Raw genomic sequence first — 27,442 nt, 5'->3', positions numbered from 1 at the left:
AAATTGTCATAGGCCTGCACAGATATTACATGATACATTGTACAAAATTTAGACTAATGTAGTTAAAGTAGCAAGTAAGAATAAAAAAATAAGTCTAATAACCGACATTTGTGTGGTATTTTATAGTTTTTAAACCACTGCTACATTCGTGATCTCAGTTGAACCTCACAACCTCCCCATGACGTAGGTATCGTTGGGCTTGTTTCACTGAGGAGGACCCTCAGACTCAGAGACAAAGGTATGTGACTTTCTCAAAGGCACAAAGCTACTAAAGGGTAGAGATGAGACTTGACAGAATCAGGATCTGAATTGAGATCTCGTAACTCCACACCTCATGCCCTTTCCCATGGCAACGTGAGTTGGTAGACTGGGGCCCTGGAAAGTCTCAAAGCAGCGGGAGACAGGAGATGAGAACAAACATCTTAATAAGCTCACAATTATTGTTTTAAAGCACCATATTTTGGGGTGTCTTTTATTCAGCATTATTGTGCAATTAGCCTGCTGATACAGTAGCTAACTGCTACACCCAGTTCAAGATTCAGCTTAGGCTTTATTTTCTCTAGGAAGACATTGCTAAGACTCATCTAGGCCGAGAGTCTCTCCTCTGCTCTCCCAAGGAACCCTACTTGAAACTTCAGCTAAGCTCTTAATATATTATGAATTTGTCCCTATATAAGCCTATTTTCTCCACCAAACTCTAAGCTCTTTGAAGATAACAAAGGTTTCTAGGGCCTGGCAAAGTGCCTTGTCTCAACTAAAAGCTCAATACATGTTTCTTTAATTCAATCAAGTGAATATTATTGCAAGAAAAAGGAATAAATATCAATTTTGTCATTCTGATAGAAAATCCTATTTCTGCTTTCAAGGCACCTATTCTAAACCATAAATCATACATAGAAAATATAGAGGATGAATGATGGCATGAGTCTTGACCAGAAGCATATACCATATTAATTATACTACAGATATTTTAGGGGTTCTATGGCTTCAGTCCTGAAGTGAATTTTGATGGTAAACTTCCTTGATTCTGCTCCAACATCCGCCTGAAATTTGGTTCTGTATTTCCAGATACTAATTTTACTTCATAACTTGCTATTCCTTATCAGATGTTATTGGTGTTTATTGCCTAATCTTATTGGGGTTACATTGTTTTTTAAAAGGGATGTCTTAGTTTGACTCCCGTCCTTCTCTTGTTCATTTGCAGAGGAAGCACTCCTCTGTCAAGCGGTACTTTCTGTAGGGAGTTAAGCTCTTAGTGATTTCATAATTTGCTTATTGTATCCATCATGATAGCCAGTGGGGCTATGGTTATGCCTGGGGGCACCACTGATGCTGAATCTAGATTTCGGTTTAGTCCATAATGACTGTTATGATGATCGGCTGTTGTTAGAGTTACCGAAATAAAGTAGTCCTCTTTAGCTCAAGAATTATTAAAGGAAATTACCAAATCTTGAGCAACTTTGTCTACAATTTATCAACTTGTCTTAACATAGGAATGCCAATCTGCCAGGCTACTTTATCTGATTATATTTTAATTTATGGATATTTAACATGCTGCCTACTTTTCTGTCAATTCAAAGGTCACTTCAGCATGGAAGGGACTTAAAAAATAATTGAATGGACGGGCTTGTCATTTCAAGACTAATCAGACACATTGCTTAAAGCTATTGATTGGGAAGAATGGCTTATCTTCAGTTCCAGTTCAGGCCTGGAATTACACAATGTGGCTTGTCTTCCTTGGGCAATATCTAAAGTCAATCCATCATTGGTTTCCTTCCCAATAAAGCATAATCATTTTCTGAAGAGATTTTTTAAAACCTTTCTCTGATGTTTTATAGTGTGCCTTTGTTTTCACGTTAATATAAACTTCAAAATAGTGTAGACTGTAGTGTAGACGTCAAAATACTGTTGACTTCAAAATAGCACAGTTCTGTTTCTCCCAGGCCCCACCGCTGGCTAGTCTCCACGTCTTGGTGGTTTTTGTCTTCTAGGTATTTCTTCAGTTGGTTCCTTTCTCTTGATTCCTAATACAATTGTCACAGTTCAGATTTATCACAGCCCCCTTGCAGTAATCTCCCACCTGATTTTTCATGACAGATTCTTAGTTGATGTTCTCCTCTCTACTCTTCTTCCCTTTAAATTCGTCTCCACCCCCATACCCCATAGTCCAAGCCAGTTCCCTCCCCTCCCCTCCTCATGTTTTCTGAAAGCTCAGCTCAGTTGTCGCATCTTCTGAGGAGAATCCTGGGCATCTCAGGTTAAATTAGATGTTCCTCTGGATTCCCTTAAGACCCTCTGCTGTGGATATTATTGTAGGCACCTAATTATATTATAATGCTCCCACCTCTACACTGTAAGCTCCTTGAAGACAGGATCTGTACAATCCACTTTTTATATCTCCAACATAATTTTTCAATGTTGTTGAATTCTGTCTAGGGTTTGAATGGAATTAAGATAGTGTTATCTGAGGTCTTACCTGCCTTCGTCTCAGTGCTGCTATGGTGAAGGTGAGATACATGAAAGTTCAAACACTTCTGTGAGGGTGAGCGAGAAGCTGTTCTCTTGTAAAAGCCATTTCAAGATTGGATGATTACACATAAAATGCATTTTAATAATCTAAAGTTAGAATATTTCTTTTTTTTCTCCCCAAATCCCCCAAGTATATAGGTGTATATTTTAGTTGTGGGCCCTTCTAGTTGTGGCATGTGGATGCCGCCTCAGCGTGGCCTGATGAGCAGTGCCACGTCTGTGCCCAGGATCCCAACCGGCAAAACCCTGGGCCACCGAAGCAGAGCGCTCAAACTTAATCACGGCCACGGGGCCGGCCCCTAAAATATTTCTTGAAAATCAAACATTTATGCCTTAAGCTATACAAACAAAATAGGTCATAATGTCACTTAGGAAATAGTACTATTTCAATTTACAATCAAATATATACAATAGACTGGAAAAAATCAGAATAATACCTAACTGTTCTAATAAGACGTGTATAAAACATTGGCTAAATATTTTGCCTTTTTTTCATTTAATCCATAGGTAGTTTAACTAGATAAAGCTTCTTCAAATTCTGCTAGTTTGCAACACAGCTATTTTTCATTTTGTCCTAAAATAAACAACAGAATCTTTTCTCATTTAATATCATTATGTCCTACCTACCACTTTTGCACTTAAGCTATGTCAATAAAAAAATCTATCTTCCCACAATGTTTTATACTTCTTCCAGAATGATTTACTGAAACAAATATTTGTCCATGCCCCAACTCTAAAACAGTTTCAGTGACCCCCCCCCACCCCCCCCTTTGCCTACAGGACACAGATCATCATAAGAGTCATTGTGGACTAAACCGAAATTGGCATTACTGCACTTTATGTCTGGGCCAATTTACCTTCATGATGTTATTTCCTTCCATTCTGTAGCTCACACCTTACGTGTGCTGCAGAAACTGTCAACCCCACACACACCCTGCCCTGGGCATGCCAGGCACCCTCACATGCTCCATTAAGCTCGCTCACTTTTCTCTGCCTGGAAAGTCACTCCCTAGGCCTCTTTCTGGAACAGTGCTCTTCATCCTTCAACACCTGGCCCAGCTTCTCCTTGATGCCCCCTCAATTACCCCCTGCAGAGTGAATTTATCCTGTTTCCTATAGCCTTCTGTTCAATTCATTAAAGTTAGGTATATTTCTACTTTCCCAGAGCAGTTGGGAGACACTAAAGTGCAACGAAATGCCTTACTTGAAATTTCCAATACTTAGTTCAGAACACTACTGTTAGCAGATATTCAAGAAATGTTTGTAGACTTGAATTGACTCACTATACATAATAACTTGGGTCATATACCGTATATTGCATGGCTAATTAATACAGGTATGTGACTAGTTGTTTATAAATTGATCTTTATTATAGATTTTAAGTGTATCATTTATGAAAGATTGCTAATTTTGTGCCCTCATGTTAAATAATAATAGCAAACATATATCGAGTGCTATTACGTGTTAGGCACTTTGCCGATTACAGTAATAAATTATTTCATTTAATTCAGACAGACACTGCCTTGTTATTGACCAGATTGAGAGAAGCTGTAAAGGTGAGTGAGTCTTTCCCAGAGCCACAGTATTAGCTCTCGCAACTGTTCCCATTCAACGTGTGTATATGGATTAGCTCAAATGAGATGGGAAATACCTCAGTACCCTTTTCCATATTTGGTGGCATTCAGAGATGTTAGAATCCTAATTGAAAATACTTTTACTTACACTAACTGGAGTTTAGGAGATCTTATGGTAGTTACCTCCGATTGATGAGGTATAGACAAATACTCCAACCAACACTGTAGGACTTGGAGGATATTTCATTAGCAATTCACCTTTTAATTATACTAAAATAATTCTTGACACACTGAGCATAACTGAATATTTCTTTAATAAAATGTTCGGACATTTTCTACTTCTATATTAGCTTGTAATTTATGGATTTTTTCTTTTTCTTTCAATACTTCTACTATAGAATAGAAATAAATGATTGGACACACAATTTTATATACATAAAATATGAAAATAAATTTTCTTTTCAAAAATATTCCCATTTGGTCAATGTTTTCAAATTTGGAAGCTACAAGTGTAAAAAGAATAATTTAGGTTAATAGAAGAAATATATTTCTCTTTCTATTTATAGCTTATTAGATATCTGTGAATGTAAAATTATAAAGTTAGATGACACATACCAATGAAATATTTATATTTGAACATAAATACTTACATTTGGAACAGAAGCCAAAGAAAATTAAAACATTAATACACACAAATTTCTCTTTTGACGTGCCAGAAAAAATCATAGGAAGAAGATTTCAGGATATTGCTCCCAAGAAAACCAATGCAGTCCTCAAAATCAACATATTTTATTTCTCTCTTCTTATTACTAAACCATTATCATACAAAGAAGAAAAAAGAAATAGGTTGGAATTTGGACACTGAAATCCATTAAAATTACACTGAATAATTAAACACACAGGAGAAGGAATGTTTGTATTAACTAGAAGAGTCTGTCCTTTCAATTCAAGGCAGCAAGACCCTGCTGGGAGAGGTGCAGCCACCTGAGGAATAAGGAGGCACTTCCTGTCCTCAGGGAGCTTCCTGTCCTCAAACAGTAGCTGTGTACTCACGAAGACTGTGGAAATCTGTGATGCTTCCTACCTGAAGTTCATAGGGAGCGATAACAAAAATAAAAGAGAAGCTATTTGGACCTTCAAGTCCACTGACTAAATGATGAAGAATTTTGGGAAAATAAGCTATTTCTAAAAGCTATATATTTCTAAGTATAATTGATATTAAGAGTAGAAATATAACCCATTTAATGGGCTCTAATGTCCTTCTATTGTTTTTCTTAGCAGTGAGTTTTATAAACACAGAAGCAGTTACCTATCATACTCTCTAAGGCCCGCGCGTGTGCTGGGTTTCCTTACGCAGACAGATGTTTACATCTGTATTACATGCCTTTGGCTGCAATAACAAAGTACCGCAAAGTTGATGGCTTAAAACAACAAAAATTTATTCTTACAGTTCTGAAGTCCAGAAGTCTGAAATCAAAGTGTCAGCACATAAATCTACACTAATAGTTGGGGATTTTAATACTCTTCTCTCAGTAGTTGATAGAGCAAGTAGACAAACTCAACCAATATGTAAATGATTTGAACAACATTGTTAATTGAATAATCTAACTGGTATCTTTAGAACACTAAACTCAACAACTGAAGAGTGCATGTTCTTTTCTAGCGAACATGAAGTGTCACCAAGAGAGATCATTTGTTGGACCGTAAAACAAGTCTCAATACATTTCAATACATTGAAATAATGCTGAGTATGTTCACTGATCATAGAGAAACTAAAAAAGACATCAATAACAATAAGACACCTAGACAACTTCCAAATATTTTGGCCACATATTTCTAAGCCCATGAGTCAAAAGAAAAAGTCATAAGGGAAATTAAGTTGAGGAAAGAGTTACTGCTTTGAAATCTGAATAAAAATTTTAATTTTGCTTATAAAATAAAAAATTGGAAGGAATTACAAAGAGTTTTTGATAACTTTACATGTAATTTGAACAGGGTTGATGCTTAATGAAAGCAGTTAATTAAAATAAAGTCACTACAACTTTATCTGTAAATTTTGCATTGTCCTTATTATTTTGTATCTTTTCTTTTCTATTCAATTATATGTTTTATTTACCTAACTATGGGTAAACTTCTGGGGAACACTCTCCTTTGTCATTTATTTTTGTATCCTAAAAATAAGGTATTTCATAATTTTTTAAGCAGACCTTATTCTTTCGGAGCAGTTTTAGGTTTACAGAAAAACTGAACAGAAAGTGGATAGACTTCCACATGCTTCCTGCACCCACACTTGCATAGCCTGCCCCATTATTAACATCCCATATCAGAGCGGTACATTTGTTACAATCGATTGAACTACATTGACATATCATCCAAAGTCCTTAGTTTATATTATGGTTCACTCTTGGTGTTGTACATTCTATGGATTTGGACCATCTATAATGACATGTATGCATTATTATAGTGTTATACAGAGTATTTTAACTGCGCTAAAAATCTGTGATCTGCCTATTTATCCCTCCCGCCCCCTGACCCCTGGTAACCGCTGATCTTTTTACTGTGTCCACAGTTTTGCTTTTTCTAGAATGTCAGATAGTTGGAAACATACAAATGCAGGCTTTTCAGATCAGCTTCTTTCACATAGTAATATGCATATTAGTTTCCTCCATGTCTTTTCATGGTTCGACAGCTCACTTTTTGGCAATAAATCATATTATTTTGTCTGGATGCACCACAGTTTATTTATCCATTCACCTATTGAAGGATACCTTGGTTGCTTCCAAGCTTTGGCAATTATGAATAAAGCTGCTATAAATATCCATGTGCAGATTTTTCTGTGGACATGTTTTCAGATCTTTTGGGTAAATATCGAGGGGTGTATTTGCTGCATCTTAGGGTAAGAGTATGTTTAGTTTTGCAAGAAACTTCTAAAACAGTCTTTCAAAGTGACTGTACCATTTTGCATTTCCACCAGCAATGAATGAGCGTTTCTGTTGCTCCATATTCTCGCCAGCGTTTGGTGTTGTCAATGTTCCAGATTTGTATCTCATTGTGGTTTTAGTTTGCATTTCCCTGATGGCGTATGCCTTGGGGCATCTTTTCATATACTTATTTTCCATCTGTATACCTTCTTCAGTGAGGTATCTGTTAAAGTCTTAGGCCCATTTTTAATTGGTTTTTTTTTTTCTTATTGTTGAGTTTTAAATGTTCTTTATATATTTTGGATAATAGTCCTTTATCAGGTGTGTCTTTTGCAAATGTTTTCTCCCAATCTGTGGCTTGTCTTCCCATTCTCTAGACATTATCTTCTGCAGAGAAGGAGTTTTTAATTTTAATGAAGTCCAGTTTATCAATTATTTCTTTCATGGATTGTGCTTTTGATACTGTACCTAGAAAGGCATTGCCATACCCAAGGTCTTTTAGTTTTCTCACATGCTGTCTTCTAGGAGTTTGATAGTTCTGCATTTCATATTCACGTCTATGATCTATTTTGAGTTAATTTTTTGAGGGGTTAGGATCTGTGTCTAGATTCATTTTTTGCAAGTGGATATCCAGTTGTTCTAGCACTATTTGCTGAAAATATCTTTTCTCCACTGCATTGCCTTTGTTCCTTTGTCGAAGATCAGTTGGCTATATTTATATGGTTCTATATCTGTGCTCTCTATTCTGTTCCGTTGATCCATTCATCTGTTCTTTCATTAATACCACACTGTTTCAATTACCATATCTTTATAGTAAGTCTTGAAGTCTGAGAGTGGCTGTTCTCCAACTTTGTTCTTTTCCTTCAATATTGTATTGGCTATTCTGGGTCTTTGGCCTTTCCACATAAACTTCAGAATTAGTTTGTTATTATACACAAAAAACTTACTGGGATATTGATTGAAGTTGTGATAAATCCGTAGATCAAGTTGAGAAGAACTGGCATCTTGACAATATTGAGTCTTCTTATCCACAAACATGCAATATCACTCCATTTACTTAGTTCTTTGATTTTACTTATGAGGTAGTTTTGTAGTTTTCCTTATATAGGTCTTGTATATATTTTGTTAGATTTATACCTAAATATTTTATTTTGGGGTGTGCTAACGTAGTGGTAGTGTGTTTTAAATTTCAAATTCCACTTGTTCATTGCTGATATACAGAAAAGCAATTGAATTTTGTGTGTTAACCCTTTATTCTGCAATCTTGCTATAATTGATTACTAGTTTTAGGAATTTTGTAGTTTATTCCTTCTAATTTTCTACATAGACAATCAGGTCATTTGCAAACAAAGTCAGTTTTATTTCTTCCTTCCCAGTATGCATACCTTTTATTTCCTTTCCTAGTCTTATTGCATTAGCTAGGACTCCCATTATGGTATTGGAAAGGAGTGGTGAGAGGGAACATCCTTGCCTTGTTCTTAATCTTAGTGGGAACGCTTTGAGATTCTCATCCTTATGTATGATGTTAGCTGTAGGTTTTTTGTAGATGTTCATTATCATGTTGGGGAATTTCTCCTCTATTCCTAGTTTACTGAGAATTTTTTATCATGAATGGATGTTAGATTTTGTCAAATGCTTTTTTTGCGTCTAGTGATATGACCGTGTGATTTTTTTAGCCTGTTGATGTAATGGATTACCTTAATTAATTTCCAAATGTCAAACAGCCTTGCATGCCTGGGATAAATCTGACTTGGTTGCAGTGCATAATTTTTTAATACATTGTTGGATTTGATTTTAACATTTTGATGAGGATTTTTGCATTTATGTCCATGACAGCTATTGGTTTGTAGTTTTTTTGTAATATCTTTGTCTAGTTTTGCTTTTAGGGTAATGCTGCCTCATAAAATGAGTTAGGAAAGGAAGTAATTTTTTTTAAAAATCATCTCTGTTTTGCACATGAAAAACAGAGACTCAATCAAACTAAAAGGTTTGTCCAAGGTTAGAGAAGAAGTTGGCAGCATCACGTTTAGATTTTTTGATAGAGAAACAGTCTTCTACCTTTAACTTTGGAGGTGAGAAGGAAGCTACTACGAGTCTTGGGTTCAAGACTCAACAACAACCTCAAAAGAATCTCATTGACTAATATGCAAGGTGGCACTGTCTTTATCTAATTTTCTACTCAAGAGTGTGGATATACACTACTGTTTATTTTCAACAATATCAAGCTGGTTCCCCCCAATCTGTCATAATCTGACTCTTCTAAAGGCTTGGCCAACCATGTGTGAAGTTTGGCACAGCCATTGCCTTCACCAGTAACTGCACAGCACAGGAGAAGATGGCTCCCAGTAGGCCCTGTGTGTGGTGCTAGCAAATAATTTAGTAGAGTTGCCACCAGCATGGGAATATCCTTCTTCCATGGATTAATTGCATTTAACCATCCATTTGCTTTATTAAAGGTTTTATATCCTTTCAAGTATTTGTCTTAATTTTCCCATTGAAAGCTACTTTTCCCCTGGCTTTGAGGTTTTTAGATGTACTCTTTCTGTACCCAAGCAACGCTGACCACAAACTCCTAGTGCAATGAAAGTTTTAATCCTTAAATTACTCTCACTATTGAAACACAATCCAGTGTCACAATGTTGGGTCTTGATATCATTAATGTAGGACATACACTAATGGGAATACATCTTCTGATCAGCTATTGTGACCCTTCAGTAGAGACTTGTTTTGTGTGAAGATAACCATCAGTCATCCCTTGTGAAGGGCAAGTTTCCACTTACATTGCTGAATTTGTAAATAAGTCAATTAAAAATAATTTGGCAAGAGGTTTGAGTTCTCACATTCCGAAGTTATTTAAAACAAACAAATCATGTTCAATAGCCAGTGTAAATTTTATTTTCTTTCCCTCTGATTTTACCTTGGTAATATTGATAGGAAAAAAATAAAAATAAAGATCTTTATTTTTTTAATGTGTGTTCATTTTTTAAAAATATACTTGATATTATGGTCCTGGTGCCACAATCTTTTTGTCATACACTGAATTTCTATCCTTATTGATTTTACTCAAGATGAATATGATTAGTGGAAAAAATTAGTACCTAGTAATTTCTGTGTTCATTCTTCCTCACCTTTTTCTGAAGACAGATACTAGGTTGCCAGTATCCAATCTACTATAAGAGTTTTCAAAAATCATGGTAAGTTAATTAAATTTCTTGACTGATTTTCTTTTTTTTTTCTTTCTTTTTTTTTTTGAGGAAGATTAGCCCTGAGCTAACATTTCCAGACAATCCTCCTGTTTTTGCTGAGGAAGATTTAGCCTGACCTAAGATCCACGCCCACCTTCCTCTGTTTTATATGAGGGATGCCTGCCACAGCATGGCTTGATAAGCAGTGCATAGGTCCATGCCTGGGCTCTGAACCTGCGAACCCCCAGGTCGCCAAAGCAGAACACATGAACTTAATCACTGAGCCACTGGCCCGGCCCCTCTTGACTGATTTTATTAATATCCTAGGGCATTTGTCATTCAGACTCATTCCTTAATATATGTCCATATTTTCCAACCATTTTCTCACTTATATTTTGTAAATAACAAAGGACAGATTTTAATCAGTAATAACTATTGCAATAGGGAAAAGAGTCTAATGTAAACTGAACTCAAATTCAATTTGGTGTTTTAAAGAGAAAATGAGGAAATATGAAGGAGGTGAGCAGGGGCTCAGTAGACTCAGGGAAGTGAAAAATTACAAAAGTGGGAAGGGGGGTTGGCCCATGTGACGCTCATCTGGCACTTATGGAAGTTAGGTTTCTATCCTCCCGTGGAGCCTGGGAGATGGCAGCTCTGTCCTCAGGCATTGGCTAGAACAATCAATTCTTTTTGCGGCCTTGAGTTTTCTGAGGCAGGCACTTTGGAGGGGGGCTAGGGTCATCCTAGAGATTTGGCCTTGAGCTGTTAGACACTATGTTAGTGTTTGTTCAACTCTTTATAGGCCAAGGCTGAGACCAAGTTGAGGAAGGAGTTCAGTGATCCTGGCTAGAGTCTGGACAAGGAGAGAGTCTTTGTCATGAGCTTGTACATTGTAGGAGGCAGAGTCTGAACACATAAGTCTGATTTCATATCTGAAGTAATAGCTTCTAGAAGCACCTACTAATAAGTCCAGGGGTACTCAAATAATGAGCTTTAGAGAAGGTTTGCAATAGTGTTAAAAATGAAGTAAAACATCAAAAAACACCAGCACTTGGTGATGAAACCATGAGAATGCTTATCCACGTTAACTTCTAACTCTTACCACTTGTGAAGAAGTTTAGGGCCACTCTCTGTTCTAGTAATCTTCTAATTTCCATTTCTGGCCTAGGTTGACTGCTCTGAATTAATGGGCAAGATTTCTTTCCTCTTGGGGTCCCAGATTTACCCTCTTGTTGGCTACAAGTCAAATACAGGTCTCATTCAGTGCTCTTGCTGCTTATGAAGGCTCCGCCTCCTCCATTTCTATCTGTCCCAGAAATTTAAGCACAGGGCCTTCCTCACCCACTGTCTCCTTCCTGCTCTGCACCAGTCCCAGAAATTTAAGCACAGGCCATTCCTCACCCACTGTCTCCTTCCTGCTGTGCACCAACTCCCATCTAACTTCTCCTGCTCACTTGCCCACAGCTCCTGACAGATGTGCATTACAAACTTCTCATGGATTCTACTTCTCTCACAATTTTCAGTTTACATAGAAACAAAGAAAAAAAACCCCAAACTAAAAATAAAACAAACAACTTAATATCTTTCCTCATATAGCCCAACACCAGCCCCTAAAGGCCCCTCCCTGTGTTGAGGCGGCTATATTTCTCTCGCAGTCAGCACAAGAATACATAACTGTTCTGTCTGGCCATAAGCAAAGCCTGTGAGCCCCTCACTTCCTTTTCAGTCATTTACTCAACAAATAAGTACTATGGAACTACTCCAGGCCCAGCATTTTGATGAGAATTAAATAAAGGTCCCTTCTCTTCTATGTGTAATGAAGAAATTTTCCTCTACCCTTCTAAGTTCTTCTAGCTGGTCTAAATTAAATTGACATGAGATAGAATGACAGGAGAAAATCAAACTAAATTTAATAATGTGTATACATAGGAGAGACCCATGAAAATGGAGTAACTCACCAAAATGACCAAAGCCATCACCTTAAATAGCATCTTCAGCTAAAGATGATATTGGGGATATTGGGGATAAAAGAGGATATTGGGGGTAGTGATTTGAGACTTCAAAGAGGAGAAAGGCAGTTCACGTGGAGATGGAAAAGCAAATGCTTAGTAAACAAAGTTTGCCATGCCTTGCAAAGACAGTGGGGCAGGGTGAAGACTTTGATCAAAGGGGCCTTGCTAGGATCCCCCTGTCTCCCACCTAGTTCATATTATACTGTAGTTGTCTGTGGTGATGGCTCCTTCCTGGAACAGGTCTTCTACCTCAAGTTCTTTTAGGCAGTTAGGGAGAAGATCAAAGTTTCTTCCTGAGTCTTTTGTTCTTAAAAATAATTAGCCCAAAATAATCAAGCCAAAGAGACACAGTCTGGGGCGGCAAATTCTGTTCTTCTACAGTTACCGTATTCAACTCAAACCCCAATTCTTCAGGTTGGGACAGGCCGAGTGCTGTTTGCCAGAGTCACGACAGCATGGCAGACATTCAAAGCAAGGTCCTCTGAACTGAGGTGTGTTTCTGTCCCTGCAGGTGTCACCTACCTTCCTGCTCTTGGCATTCTGCCACTTCTGTGGAGCCATTGCACCTGCTGGATCGAAAGTGGCAATCAGTTGTCCTCACAGATTTTCTTGTGAACTCTGTTTTCCTTTCTTAATTTCTTGCGTTTGTGCCTGGTTTCTCAGGGGTCTCCTCTCATCTTCCTCACACCTGCTGGTGCACTGTGGTTCCTCAGGAACAGGTGGGCTATGGTGGTCTGACTGTGCTGACAGTTGGTGACTGCCTGGCTCTCAAGGGCACATTCTCAATTTGCTTCCAGAATGCGAACTCAGAGATGCTGGTTAGTCTGGTAGCTGAGAAACACTCACGTTCAGGAGGTGCCTCTCACTGCCCTCATTTTAGAGCTTGTAAGTTTTACTCTTTATTCTTATCAAAGTCACCTGTTAGCAGGGCTTGGAGCTTTGAGTGTCACTGCTTCTCATGCAGAACCAGAGTGATTCACGGTGAGGCCAATCCTTCCCTATCAGTGGAGAAGACCTGCATGGTCTGTGAAATGTTCGATACCTATTTGATAGTAAATAGCACACCTGGTGGCATTCAGGGATAATCTTTTGATTGTTACAACATCTTAAACTGGTTGTCAGATGCATTATTTCCACTGATAGCACAGCATGGAAAGTGGGGTAGGTACACTTTTGTGCCTGTGACAGATGTTAATACTATTCCAAAATAGCAAAGCGCTATTTGTGATGAAGAATAAGGTAGTACAAGATGCAGTGGTTAACACTGCTTGGAATAGTGTACAATATAGTAGACAGTTGACTCTTCATAGAAACTATACCCTGCTTTAGATGTTACCGGGAAAACATTTATTAGGCTAAAACCTGTTGCCTTGGGAAAATATCTATGTTAGACTGGTATGATGTGTGATGGCCTATCAGGGACTATGTGGATTGGGTAGTGGCTTATTTTGATTGCCCAGCCCCTCTGAGCCTTCTTCCACTCACATACATACTCATACCAACATGCTTTCTAGAGAATTCCAGTTTTGTCAATGATCAGTGAGAGGAACAGAAAGTGACCTCTTAAACCCAAGAAAGGCTCTCTGTCTCTCTCCGTGATCTTAAGGAAGGGCTAACTCCAGAAACAGTATGTGGCTCATGCTTTCATTCATTCTGGTCCAGTTACCTTGGCACCTGGGGCATGCCTCGGGAATGGTTTTGTGTGTGTGCGTGTGTGTGTGTGTGCAAACCAAGGCGTGTAGTAAAGAAACTAGCCTTGCCCAAAGAGAGGTTTGGCCTTTGCCCTCAGATCCTAGGAGGCACTCTCTAAGTCCTTGGAATACCCTGCCTGATAAGAGTGTTTTCGTTTACCTGGGGGCCTTGGGCCATCCTAGGTAGTCTAACAATGTAGTTCGTAGCAGGGGCTTTGGGTCTCAAAGTATCTCCACCTCCAGAGGGATTAGAAACTGAAGTTCAGGGGCCGGCTCCGTGGCCGAGTGGTTAAGTTCACGTGCTGTGCTGCGGCAGCCCAGGGTTCGGATCCTGGGCGCGGACATGGCACTGCTCGTCAGGCCACGTCCAGGCAGCGTCCCACATCCAACAACTAGAAGGACCTGCAACTAAGATACACAACTATGTAGCTGGGGGGTTTGGGAAATAAAGCAGAAAAAAAAAAAAAAGGTTGGCAACAGTTGTTAGCCCAGGTGACAATCCTTAAAAAAAAAAAAAAAAAAAAGGAAGTTGGCAACAGTTGTTAGCCTAGGTGCCAATCTTTAAAAAAAAAAAATGAAACTGAAGTTCAGCCACATGAGTAGTCAACCATGTCTATGTGATGAAGCCCCAACTCTGGACACCAAGGCTCCTGAGAGCTTTTTTGGTTGGCAATACTCTGTGTGTATTGTCACATATTGTTACCAGAACAGTTAGCACTGATGGTAACTCCATGGGGAGAGGACAACTAGAAGCTCTCTGTTTGGACTCTCCTAAACTCTGCCCCATGTCTTTCTTCCCTTGGCTGATTTTAATCTGGATCCTTTCACTATAAGAAATGGAACTACGAGGGGCCGGCCCCGTGGCCGAGTGGTTAAGTTCGTGTGCTCTGCTGCAGGCAGCCCAGTGTTTCGTTGGTTCGAATCCTGGGCGCTGACATGGCCCTGCTCATCAAACCACGCTGAGGCAGCGTCCCACATGCCACAACTAGAAGGACCCACAACGAAGAATATACAACTATGTACCGGGGGGCTTTGAGGAGAAAAAGGAAGAAATAAAAAAATCTTAAAAGAAAAAAAAAGAAATGGAACTATGAGCGTAACAGCTTTCAGAGAGTTCTATGAGTCTTAGCAAATTACTGAAAATGAGGGTGGTCTTGGGGACACCCAATCTTGCGATTGACGTCAGAAGTGAGGGTGGTCTTGTGGACTTCTCTCTCGCTTCACACAAGGGTATTGGGCTTCTAAAGCATTTGGCGTGGAAAGCACATGCCTGTATTGGCATGCAGTGACAATATTTGACCACCACATTGAGGACAAAGGGCCTTCTCCTTTCTCCTGCACCTAGAGAAACTCTTTCCAGGCTAGTATTTTCCTGAGCCCTTTGGTCACTGTAGCTCCTGAAACTGCTAGTGACTCCTGTGAGTGACGGTGTACCTAAAGAGCACATGTTCCCCGGGCACTGAGCATGGTTCTCATTTCCTCTCCTTGGAGGGATATCAACTAGGACTGTTCTTGGAATTTGAGGAAACCCAAGGAAGGTTCTCATTTTTCAGGGAAGAAAGAATGACGTTCTCATAAAAGGGAAGATGGAGTTCAGAAAAACTTAATCTGAGCAGTAAAAGGATTGGGAAATGACAACCCCCCTCATTATACCTGCTTCTAATCTCAGCCATTTTATGTTTGGAGAAAAAAATCATTAAAATTGGGATATATTAAACAATCCCAGTGCTAACTAACATGTGACTAATTAAGGCAATGTGAAGAACCCCCTTTATGGCTTATGTGTCCCTTCAAGTCTCCAAAATTACATGCTCGCAGAAGATACTATGAGCTGCCGTAGAACCACTCAACGCTTGTGATCTGTCCAAGCATCTCATTTTGCAGATGAGAAAACTGATGCTCAGAAGGGTGAAGAGGTTTGCCTCATATGGCAGATCTGTTAGAGATACTGCTGAGATCAGAATCCTGATGGTGACTTAAGTATTTTTCCCATGATCTTGGGAACAAGAACTTTCTGGAACCCCCTGCTCCGTACCATAGTCCCTTCTTGGTCTGAGAAAGGTGGAGCTTATAAGTGCTCTAAGAAGCATCACAGTTAGTCTCCCTTGGAGCCAGGTTCCTTTCTGTGAACTGGTGGCCAAGAGTAGCATCTCCTTCTCTCTTCTCTGCCCACCCCACCTCTAACCCACGGGCTCAAGTGTCAGACAATTTGCCAGAGAATCTAGACAAAGATAAGGCTTATGTTAAGTGGGCTTCTTATTCTGACAGTGTCCCAAGGCCTAATGGATAGATCCAAGAGTTGCTCATGTGGCGTGTGTGTGATCCTTCTTTTTCCCTGTATATACTGGCTTTTCTGTCTTTAACAAGTAACTAAAAAGTACACCCATCTAATGCTGTTGTAAAGATTAAATGAGATAGATATGGAAGCACATTGAAAGTTATAAACCAATCTGATAGTGTTAAATATGTGTTGATGTGTGAACAAAAGGCTGATTTTTTCCACCATGCTTGAGAGGATTCCATTTACCATTTTTTGAAGTGTCTGCGCTCTGAGTAACAACAAGTACTCGGAAATGTGCCAACCACCCTTCATCTCTCTTGACCCTAAAATTATGTCACTCTCCCCACCTCTTATCATTGTCCTCCATTTCTGTGGGAAGGAAGACATAAGAGTGGACAGATGATTTCCACCCCTCATCCTGCTGTGCAGGCTGAGCAAATTGGGCAGGAATGTAATGAAAATTGGAAGCTAAGAAGAAACAGTGTTCCCAGCCTTGCCCTGAAAGTCTTCTGCATTCTTCACTCAGTCATAATGAGAGAGGAGGTCACCTTTTTGATCCTGTATCATTGTAGCACATGGTGTGGGGAGAAGGTCCAAGAAAATAATTTTAAAAATATAATAAAATGGAAAAAACCATACTTGGGGGAGAGTGAGAAGTTGAAGTTGGAAATGAATAGCGGGGCCGTTGGCCATGATGATCTGGCCCCGTTGGCTCTGACCCAGACCAGCAGTGAGAAAAGCTCTGACACTTCTCTTCACACACAGCACATCTGTCTGCCTGAGGACCTGTGTCCAGGGGAAGCCCCTCTGATAGGCTATTCTCATCTTCCCCACTAAGTGGAGCATCATTGCTGGGAGGGCAGGGGATGAGCTTGTTGTCTCAGGAGGAGCCCTGTTGTCATGGCTTTACACCCTGTGAGGCAGCCTGATGCTAAGATTATATTTGGCTTCTTATTTGAAATCGAGATGCACTCAGGAGCAGATTTCTTTTATGTGAAGGTGAGTGGTGGGAACAGATGGACCCCCGAGAGATGAAGATTTCTTTTTAATGTGACTGTTCTTAGCAAGTAAGTGTCAAAGAAAATGCAGAGAAAGAGCCTGTGGAAGATACCAGGCTGTGCCTTCTCCCTCTCCTGCGCCCCTCGCATAGGCTGGAGGACAAGCTGAGAGCCAGGGGCTGCCTTGTCTGCTGGTTTCCAACCAAGTGGTGTGAGAAGATGCTAAGCCTGGAGGACCTTTCAGGCTGCTGGGAGGAGCATAGACCCAGGGACAGACAGCCTGGTGCCCGCTTGTTCTATGATCTTGAATAAAACTGTCTCTTCTCAGGATCTGGTGTCAATTTTCTTATATACGTATGTATGAAACAATAAAGATTTATCTAGAAAATTGCAAAGTCCCTTCCAGTGATAATATTTGATAAGTCCTTTGGTTGAAAGATAATGTTCTCTTCATCACTATCATCACAACTACCACCATTTTTTCAGCTCACACATGTGCCAGGCATTGTACTATAATTTTTGAATATATTATTCCATTTTAGCCTGAATTCAACCTTACAAAGTCTATTCTATTATTCTGACTTACAGATTAGAATACTGAATCACAGAGAAGTGGCATAACTTGCTCTAGATTACTTAACGATAAAGAGATAGAGCCAAGAAATCAAGGTCAGATTCCTTGATTTCAAGATTCACGCTGCCAACCTAAAGGGAGACAAGCTCTCTGACAGTGACGGGTTTGTTTCTAAAACATATGCAATAATTTCTACAAATTCTTCAATCAAATCAGTCTAAAATCTAATGCAAGTTTTCATGTTTTTGAACCAGGGACGATTGGTTCCCTTAACTATTCCTATTAGTTTACCTGCTAATGGAAAAAAATGACACCTTATATTATAATTTGATGAGAATAATTAAATTAGATGAAACAAGAAATGTGTGCAAACTAGCTGACATATTAATACACAAAAACTCATAGTTCTTTTGTTATTTCTTAATTAAACAAAGGTAAGACCCTGAGAAGGAAGCCATCACTTTGCTATTGCTGCTCTGAGCAATTTCAGTTGGGTTTCTAACCATCTGTTGTAAGGATTGGTGAGTGAGAGGACTTCAGACCAGGAACGAGTTTAGTCTGAACTCACATATGGCCTAGACATGGCTCTCAAATCAATGACAAAGAATCTTTCAAGAGATTGTTTGTATGCACGGAAAGTCCTATGGACACAGTTAGAATCTGCGGGAGAAAGCCAGAGCTGTCAGCTCAGTAGAATAAACAGCTTTCTAATTTAAGCTGTTCAAAGATGAAGAAACGGCTTCAGAAGATAGTGAGGCTTCTATCACCCTAAATCTTCAGATGCACAGGGAAGAGGAGGGTCCTTTGTTGGGTAGGGTTGTGTCTGAAGACCTTTAATAACCCTCTCACTGCTGAGATTCAATACTTCGGAGATTCTGCTGAGATTTAACAGACATTATGGAGAAGCCAAATACTTCAGAACGCATATTTCATGTATCTGCATATTCATTCAGTTTTTTGCTAAGTGCTTCTGTACTCCAGGCCTTGGTCTAGGCTAGAGATGTAGGGTGAGTGAGATATATTCCTTCTCTTCTATGAGCTAATAGTCTAATGAGGGACAGACTCATGTAAATGTAAAGTGCAAGAAAATCTGCCTCACGTGATATTAGAAGACTGTGAAAAGTGTAATGAAATGCACAAAGCTCAGGTAATCAATGCTTTCCGTTTTTGGCTTAATATCTTATTTTCTTTGTCATTTTGGCCTAATATCTTTGGTTTTGAACATCCTTAATCAGCCACTAGCCTTTTCTGAACTAACTCTGAATAACTTCTCTGAGAATTGCAGTCAAAGGTGTGTAGAGTTTAGGCCAATTGCAAAGTTAGAGGGAACAGTCTCCGAGGCTGCCCTGACTTCTGACACCAACTTTATGTTCAGCAGATTCCCAAAGCCACCTTCAAGTTTGCAAGCTGTTACGCCAACAGCTATAGCTCATTACAAGGAAAGGATACAGGTTCAAGGCATTCAAGAGAAGCACCTAGGACAGAGTCCAGGAAACATACCAAACATGGGGCACTCATTGCCTTTTACCCCATGGAATCATTGATGCCTTACTCACCTAGCAGCATTGTGTGACACTTCCTAACTCATTCTACGATGCCAGTGTTACCTTGATACCTAAGCCAGGAAAGGAAAATTACAGACCAATATTTCTCATAAATATACATGCAAAAATCCCCAACAAATTATTATCAAATCAAATCTAGCAATATATAAAAAGGATTATACACTACAATCAAGTGGGATTTACTTCAAGTATGCAACATTGGTTCAACACTGAAAAGTCAATTAACGTAATCCATCGCGTTAACAAGAAAAGAGGAAAAATCACATAATCTTGTCAATTTATGCAGAAAAAGTATTTGACAAAATACAACACCAATTAATTATACAAAATGTTAGCAAACTAGGAATAGAGGAGAATTTCCTTAATTTGATAGAGAACATCTGCAAACACTGACAACTCTGTTGGTGAGAACGGAACAAAGAAACCCTCATTCATTGTTATAGAAATGCAAGATGGTACAAGTCACTATGGAAGACAGTTTGGCAGGTTTTTAAAAAGCTAAATATACTTTTTCCATATGATCCAGCGATCGTGCTCTTAGGTATTTATCCAAATGACTTGAAAATATGTCCACACAAAAACCCTCAAACAAATGTTTATAGTAGCTTTATTCAGAATTGCCCCAAATTAGAAGTAACTAATATGTACTTCAAAAGGTAAATGGATAAATAAACTGTGGTACATCCATAGCATGAAATATTATTCAACAATAAAAAGAAAGGAGCTGTTAAGACAAGAAAAAATATGGAGGAACCTTAAAAGCATATTGCTTACTGAAAGAAGCCAGTCTGTAAGGGCTGCATACTGTATAATTCCAGCTATATGACATTCTGGACAAGGTAAAACTATGGAGACAGTGAAAAGATCAGTCATTACCAGGGGTTTGGGGGAGAGAGAGGGATAAATGGATGGAACACAGGTAACTTTTAGGGTGGTGAACTATTCTATATGATACTATAGTAGCGGACACGTCATTATACATTTGTCAAAAACCATAGAACTTACTGTACTACAGAAAGAGCGAACCCTAAGGTAAACTGTGGAGATTAGTTAATACCGATGTATCAATATTGGTTCATTGATGGTAACAAAGTACCACACAAATGCAAGATGTTAATAATAGCAGAAACTGTGAACGTGGGAGAAAGGAGTTACATGGGAACTCTCTGTACTATCTGAACGTGGGAGAAAGGAGTTACATGGGAACTCTCTGTACTATGTGCTCAGTTTTCTGTAAACTTAAAACTGCTCTAAAAAATAGAGTCTATTAATTTTTAACAAGTGTGGGAATTAAAATTGCTGGTCTCCCTTTTTGCAGGCATTGAAATTTGTGGTGGGGTTTTAAAAGTAAGTAGAGGCCTTTTGGCATTGTTTGGTTGGTTTTACTTGGAAACTCCATGGTATACTGATAATTTATGATGTGTTTAGCAAAGGACATTTTACACTGGCTAATAATTTGAAGTAAGCATACATTGACATAATGAGGTCATCATTATAACCCGAAGCAGCTGTGGAAAATATCAACCCCATACTGGCCAGCAAACATGATAGTAAATGCCACAATGACCACCTGGATGATGCTAATTTCCTGTCTTCAATGGTTTAGATAGCCACTAACGTGATGTAATTATATCTACGTAATACAAAACAATGTTACTTCACCAGAGTTTCTTTTAAACTTTTTCTTAACTAAATCTATAAACATGCCGTATACTTTTTATCAATAGATCATGAGTGTTTTATAATCCAGACAAAGATCAAGAATTAACAGGAGAGCTGTCATCTTAGACTACGCATAGTATATCATATTTTAAAATTATTTCTCAAGAGCTTTAAAAGCTGGTCATGAAAATTGAGTATACTAAACCAGGCTTATTTTCAAAAGCCTAAACTTCTTCTTGAAAATCTGTTAAACAACAGGAAAGCTATAATTTAATCCAAACATATACTCTGTTTAAATTTATTACTGTCTATAAAATTGTGAATGACAGTAAGTGAAGAAATCAAATAAATAAATGAATCTAAAAGAAGAGAATTAGAGTAATTATTTTCTCTTCTTCTAAAGAAGCAAAAGACCACAGAAAAATCCACTTAATAAAGATTTAATGAATACCTGCTATTTGAAAAGAATCATTTTAGAAGTTGTTGGGAGTCCAATATTTATTAGACTTATTAAATTTATTTATTATTCAAAGTCAATGAAATAGTCAAATAAATTAATCCTATATATATAAAATAGTCATTCCTCAGACAGTTAAACTGAGTAGCTAACAGAAACCAGCCATTGAGAAGGATGCTGGGGAATCAACAATAACAACAGGACAATACCGGCAATGATAGCAACTACCATTTATTGAGAGCCTTCTATGTGCCAGGCATTGCACAAGTATTTGCCATTTTGTTTTATCCCTATTTTTCAGGCAAAGACCAGAGGATTAGAGAAATTATGTATTTAATACCAACATTAAAGTCTACTTGCAGAGCAGGTAAATTATGATCTGTTTCCCTGAAAAGATATTCAACTACATCATAATACTTTTCATACAGAAACACAGAAGACAAACATGCTTTCCCTCAAAGATGGCAGGTCATAAAGGAGATGTAGATACATAGTTACAAAATGATGTAGTAATTGCTATGATGCAGGGATAGCTACCACATAGGACGCAGCAGGGAAAGGAAGCTTCTAACTGCCTCGCATGGTCCAGCCACAGAGTTAAAGATGACAGCCATTTTGAGTTGGAGGATGAGTCAAGGGTAGGGAGGCATCTAAGTGAAGAGAGCAGGAAGGGTAAAGTCTCGTTGCCTGAGGGAGGTGTATATAGTTTAGTGAGGCTTTTGCACAGAGTGCATTTGTAGAACTGACAAGGAAATAGGCTAGAGGAACAAGCAGGCTGAGATCATGAGGAGGATCAGATATTCCTTGCTAAGGGGTTCACACTTTATTCTGTAAGCAATGGAAAGAAACTGGCACAGAGTAGTGGACTGGTTAAGTCGCCCTTGAGAAATGAGCAAGTGGTGTGGGGAATGGATAAGAACAGGGCATGACTAGAAACAGGGAAACCAGTTGCAATATTCCAGGCAAGAAATGATAAGAAACTCACTAAGACAGTCACATGCAGCAGAAATGAGACAGGCTGGAAGAATGCTAAGTAGGTGGAATTAAGAGACCTATTGAAAATATATGCCCCATGGTTCTGGTTTGAGTAACCAAGTAGAAAGCGGTATTACTAAGTCTGGGAACATTGGAAATGGAGAAAACTTTAGAGGTGGGGTAGTGCAAAGGTTTCCTGGACCCAATTCCAATGCACGTGTGTGGGCTACCCCACACCAACAAGCAGTTCTCAGACTCCAGCAGGGTGTGCGAGAATTCACCTCAATTCTGACACTGTCTACCCGGAGATAGAATCAGATTCCACAGGTAAAGGCTCAGTCCTACAAGACTGCCCTCCATTTCAGGTGCCAGTCACAAGCCTTGTGCTTCTGACCAACTGACTATAAATCAGAGGTGCCCATGACTCCCTCCTCAGGTTCAATTAGTTTGCTAGAATGGCTCACAGAACTCAAAAAAATCTGTTTACTCACTTGATTACCAATTTATTACAAAAGATATTAAAGGATATGAATCAACAGCCAAATATAGAGATACATAAGGTGAGGTCCCTAGCAAAGGGGCTTCTGTTCTCATGGAGTTGGGGCCCAGCATGGTGGCATGTGGAAGTGTTCTGATTCTCCAGCGTGGAAGCTCTCTAAAAAAGGATCAATGAGCTGCCCTTTTGGGTTTTTATGGGGGCTTCATTACATAGTCGTGATTGATTAAGTCATTGGCCATTGGGCCAATGTCAAGTCATTGGGGATTGTTGGGGATTGATTCAACCTCCAGCCCCTCTCCCCTCCCCAGAGGTCAAGGGGGTGGAACTGAAAAGTCCAACTCTTTAATCACATGAGTGGTTTCCGGGCACTCAGCTCCCTTCCTTAGGTGAGTTCCCCAAATCACCTAATTAACATAACAAAAGATACATTGATCACTCTCAACACAGGAAACTCCAAGGGTTTGGGGAGCTCTGTGCCAGAAATGGGGATGAAGACCAAATACATATTTCCTATAAATCACTATATCACGGGTAGTTATGAGTTCAATTTTAAACATGCTGAATTTTAGGTGCTTTGGTATCTGTAGACATAGATTAAGTCCAGCAATAATCAGAAATCTATGAATGTCTGCAAAAGAGGAAAAGATTTGCAGCATTATTAATGATATAGAGGCAGTAACTGAGGATGTAGCTTCAGTTGAGATAACCCAGAGTGAGTGGACTCTAAGAACAGTAGAGTCAAAGGTCATATGTAGACCCCAGCTTTTAAAGGGGAAGGAAATTATGATAAACTCATGGAGCAAAACAATAAAGAGCCAACATGGGGGTACATACTGTCACAAAAGCTGAGTGAAATTTCCTGAATTCTGACTAATTCCGTAGAATGACATAACTGAGCCCTTGTTACGCGTCTGCACTCTGCTGGGGAGTGGATACGAGAAGATGAAGAAGACCTGGGTTTCTGACCTCAAAGAGCTCACAGCATAGTAGCTGGTGGTGTAGGGGAGGAAGAGATTTCCTCTACCTGCTCTGAGTCCTTCTGGCCAGAGAACGAATTAAATTCACATGAGACAGAATAACAGGAGAAAATTAAACAAAGCTTTATAACCTGTATACATGGGAGAGGCTCAGACAACCCAAGCAACTCGCCAAAATGGCTGAAGCCACCACCTTAAATATCATCTTCAGCTAAAGGCAAAGGAGGATGTTGCGGGTGGGGAGTCAGTTATGGGAGGTTATCAGACAAGTGCAGTGAACAAGAGTCAGGTTATTATGCAGACTTGAGTCCTTGCCTTCCACATTGATGAGAGTTTCTAGAGATAAGGTCATCCCCCCTTCTTCCTGGTACAGAGAGGGAGACACCTTTACAGATGGAGATTTCCTTTACAATGTAAATGTCTTTTAATAAAGGGTAAGTACATTCTACTTTTCAGAGTTTCTTTCCTGTCTGCAGTTTTTAAAAGTAACCAGCCCAAAATAATCCTCATGCCAAAGAGACATATCTTGGGGCGGCCAATTCCAGTACCCCACAGTGGAATGTCAAGTAGGAGATGAGAAAGCACAAGGGCCCCAGCAGTACCCCAGCCATGCATCAGGTCTGGTGCAGGGAGGGCGGCCTTCCCCATGAGGCCTGCCAGGGAGAAGTGTGTAATTACCTGCGCCCAGGCCTGAAAAATCACACATGGTGTCTTAGCCCGTTTGAGCTGCTATAACAAAATACCATAGGCTGGTTGGTCTAAACAGCAAACATTTATTTCTCCTGGGTGTGGACATGGCACCACTCATCAGGTCATGCTGAGGTGGCGTCTCACATGCCACAACTAGAAGGACCCACAACTAAAATATACAACTATGTACCAGGGGGATTTGGGGAGGAAAAGCAGAAAGAAAAAAAAAAACGATATTAGACAAGGATATTTTCTGTGATAAACTGAGTGCTTGCCTCACCAAAAGCCAAAAGTCACTGAAATCCTCCTCTTCCTTCTTTTAACAGTGTAAGGATTGAAAAAAACATCTCTGAAGCCATATTTGCCTCTTGACTCCAGATTAGATGGACATTGATGTTTCGTCTAGCTTCAATACACTCCCCCCACAGCCTGTCAATTCACGGCTCTGGTGTTTGGTTACACCACAATATTCAAATCTTTATTCTTTATTTATAAAAGTGGTGAGAGCTTGGAAGACCATCAGAATTTGGAAAAGTACCTACTACATTTGCAAAAGTTGTTTCTACATCTTTTCACTTAATTTGGTCATTTTCTAAGAAACGGGACAGAAAGTAGAGACTGACAGGTACTTGGGTTCACATCTTCTTATGGAAGATAGAACTCTGGACTTCTCCAAAGGAAGACCTGAAGGGAATAAACGTTGACCTTTCTCCTCTGACGGAGATCTGCAGGCAGAGCTCTATGGACATTTCTCCTCTCCGTGTGCATAGTACATGTCCGGCTTTGTGTGTGTGTGTGTGTATGTGTGTGTGTCTGTGCTTCACTAAGAAAACTACCCGGCAAGGCCCGCAGGTGCATTTGGAGGGTCGTAAACCCAAGAGGCAGGAGCTGATTTCTGGGGACTTGGGGGCCAACTCTACGTTAGCTCAATGGAAACATAAATAGTTTTTGTGAAAATTCTAACCTGTTATGCCTTAGACCATCTCCTAAAATGACTTTCTTCTAATCTGAAGTTTCTAAACATAAGGTTTATTTCTATATACTAGCAATGAACAATCAAGAAATAAAATATCCTGGGGCTGGCTGCGTGGCCGAGTGGTTAAGTTCGCGCACTCCACTTCGGCGGCCCAGGGTTTTGCGGGTTTGGATCCTGGGCGCGGACATGGCACTGCTCATCAAGCCATGCTGGGGTGGCATCCCATGTGCCACAACTAGAGGGACGCACAACTAAAAATACACAACTGTATACCTGGGGGCTTTGGGGAGAAAAAGGAAAATAAAATCTTAAAAATAAATAAATAAATAAATAAAATATCTGTTACAATATCATCAGAAAATATGAAATACTTAAGGTTAAATCTGATGAAAATTGTTAAAGACTTATACATGGAAAAATACAAAGCACTGCCAAGAAAATGTTTTAAAGCCCTAACTAAATATATATACATATATATATATATATATATATATATATATATATATACACACACCTTGCTCATGGATTGGAAGACTAAGTATTTTTAAAATGTCATTTCTCCCAAAATTGATCTATATTCAAGGTAACCTCAATCAAAATCTTGACCGGCTTCTTTTGTAAACATTGAAAAACTCATTCTAAAATACATATTCATATTAAAATGCCAAGTTCTGAAACAGTTATAAAAACTTTGGAGAAGAACAGTTAGAAGACTAATAGCAGGTGATCTCAAGATTATTATAAAGTTAGTTTTAAAGATAGTGTGATATTTACGTTACATATATAGAGAAATAGACTACATGTAAACAGAACACTGGTTTCCAAAAAAGGTGCAAAGGCAATTCAATGGAGAAAAGATAGTCCTTGATCAAATGATACTGGAACCATTATGTATCCATACCCACAAAAAAATGGACTTCAATCCATGCTTCATAGCATATACAAAAGTTAACTGAAAATGGACCATAGGCCTAAATGTAAAATCTAAAACTATAAAACTTCTACAAGAAAACAAGGGAGAAACTCTTTGTGATTTTGGGTAAGGTTTTAGATATGACACCAAAGTATACTTCACAAAAGAACAAATCAATAAGTTGGAGTTTGTCAATATGAAAACTTCTGCTCTTTGAAAGACGCTATAAAGAAAATGAAAAGACGAGTCATAGCCTGGGGAACAAAGGTTTGTAAATCCTATCTCTGATAAAGAACTTGTACTCAGAATATATCAAGAACTCCCAAATCTTAGAGATAAGCAAACAAAAATCAATAAAAATAGGCAGGAATTTGGACAACTCACCAAAGAAGATATACAGATTTCTAATAAGCATGTAAAAATATACTCAACATGATCAGTCATTAGGAAAATACAAGTTATCACCACAATGAAATACCACCATATAGCTATTAGAATATCTAACTTTAAAAGGCTGCTCATTCTGTGTTAGCAAGGATGTGGAACAACTGTAACCCCCATTCACTGCTGGTAGAAATGTAAAATGGTACAACCACTTTGGAAAACCAGTTTGGAAGATTCTTAAAAAGTTACACCTAACATATTATCCATTTCTTCTACTCTTAGGTCTTACCCAAGAGAAAAGAAATCATGTATCTGTACAAAGACTTGTATATGATTATTTACAGCCTCTTTATTTGTAATTGCCAAAAACTGAAACAAGCTAGAGTGCCCTTCACCTGCTAAATAAATAAACCAACTGGTGGGTATGATAGATTATCTCCCAGCAGTAACAAGGAACGAACCCTTGTTGCCTGCCCCACCATAGATGGATTTCAAGATAATTATGCTGACTAAGAAAAGCCAGACTAAAACAATTCACTCCTATAAAATTCTAGAAAATGCAAACAAACTTATAGCAAT

Source organism: Equus caballus, chromosome 8 (assembly GCF_041296265.1).
Source record: "Equus caballus isolate H_3958 breed thoroughbred chromosome 8, TB-T2T, whole genome shotgun sequence".
Classification (NCBI taxonomy): Eukaryota; Metazoa; Chordata; class Mammalia; order Perissodactyla; family Equidae; genus Equus; species Equus caballus.
This window is presented reverse-complemented; position numbering follows the sequence as displayed.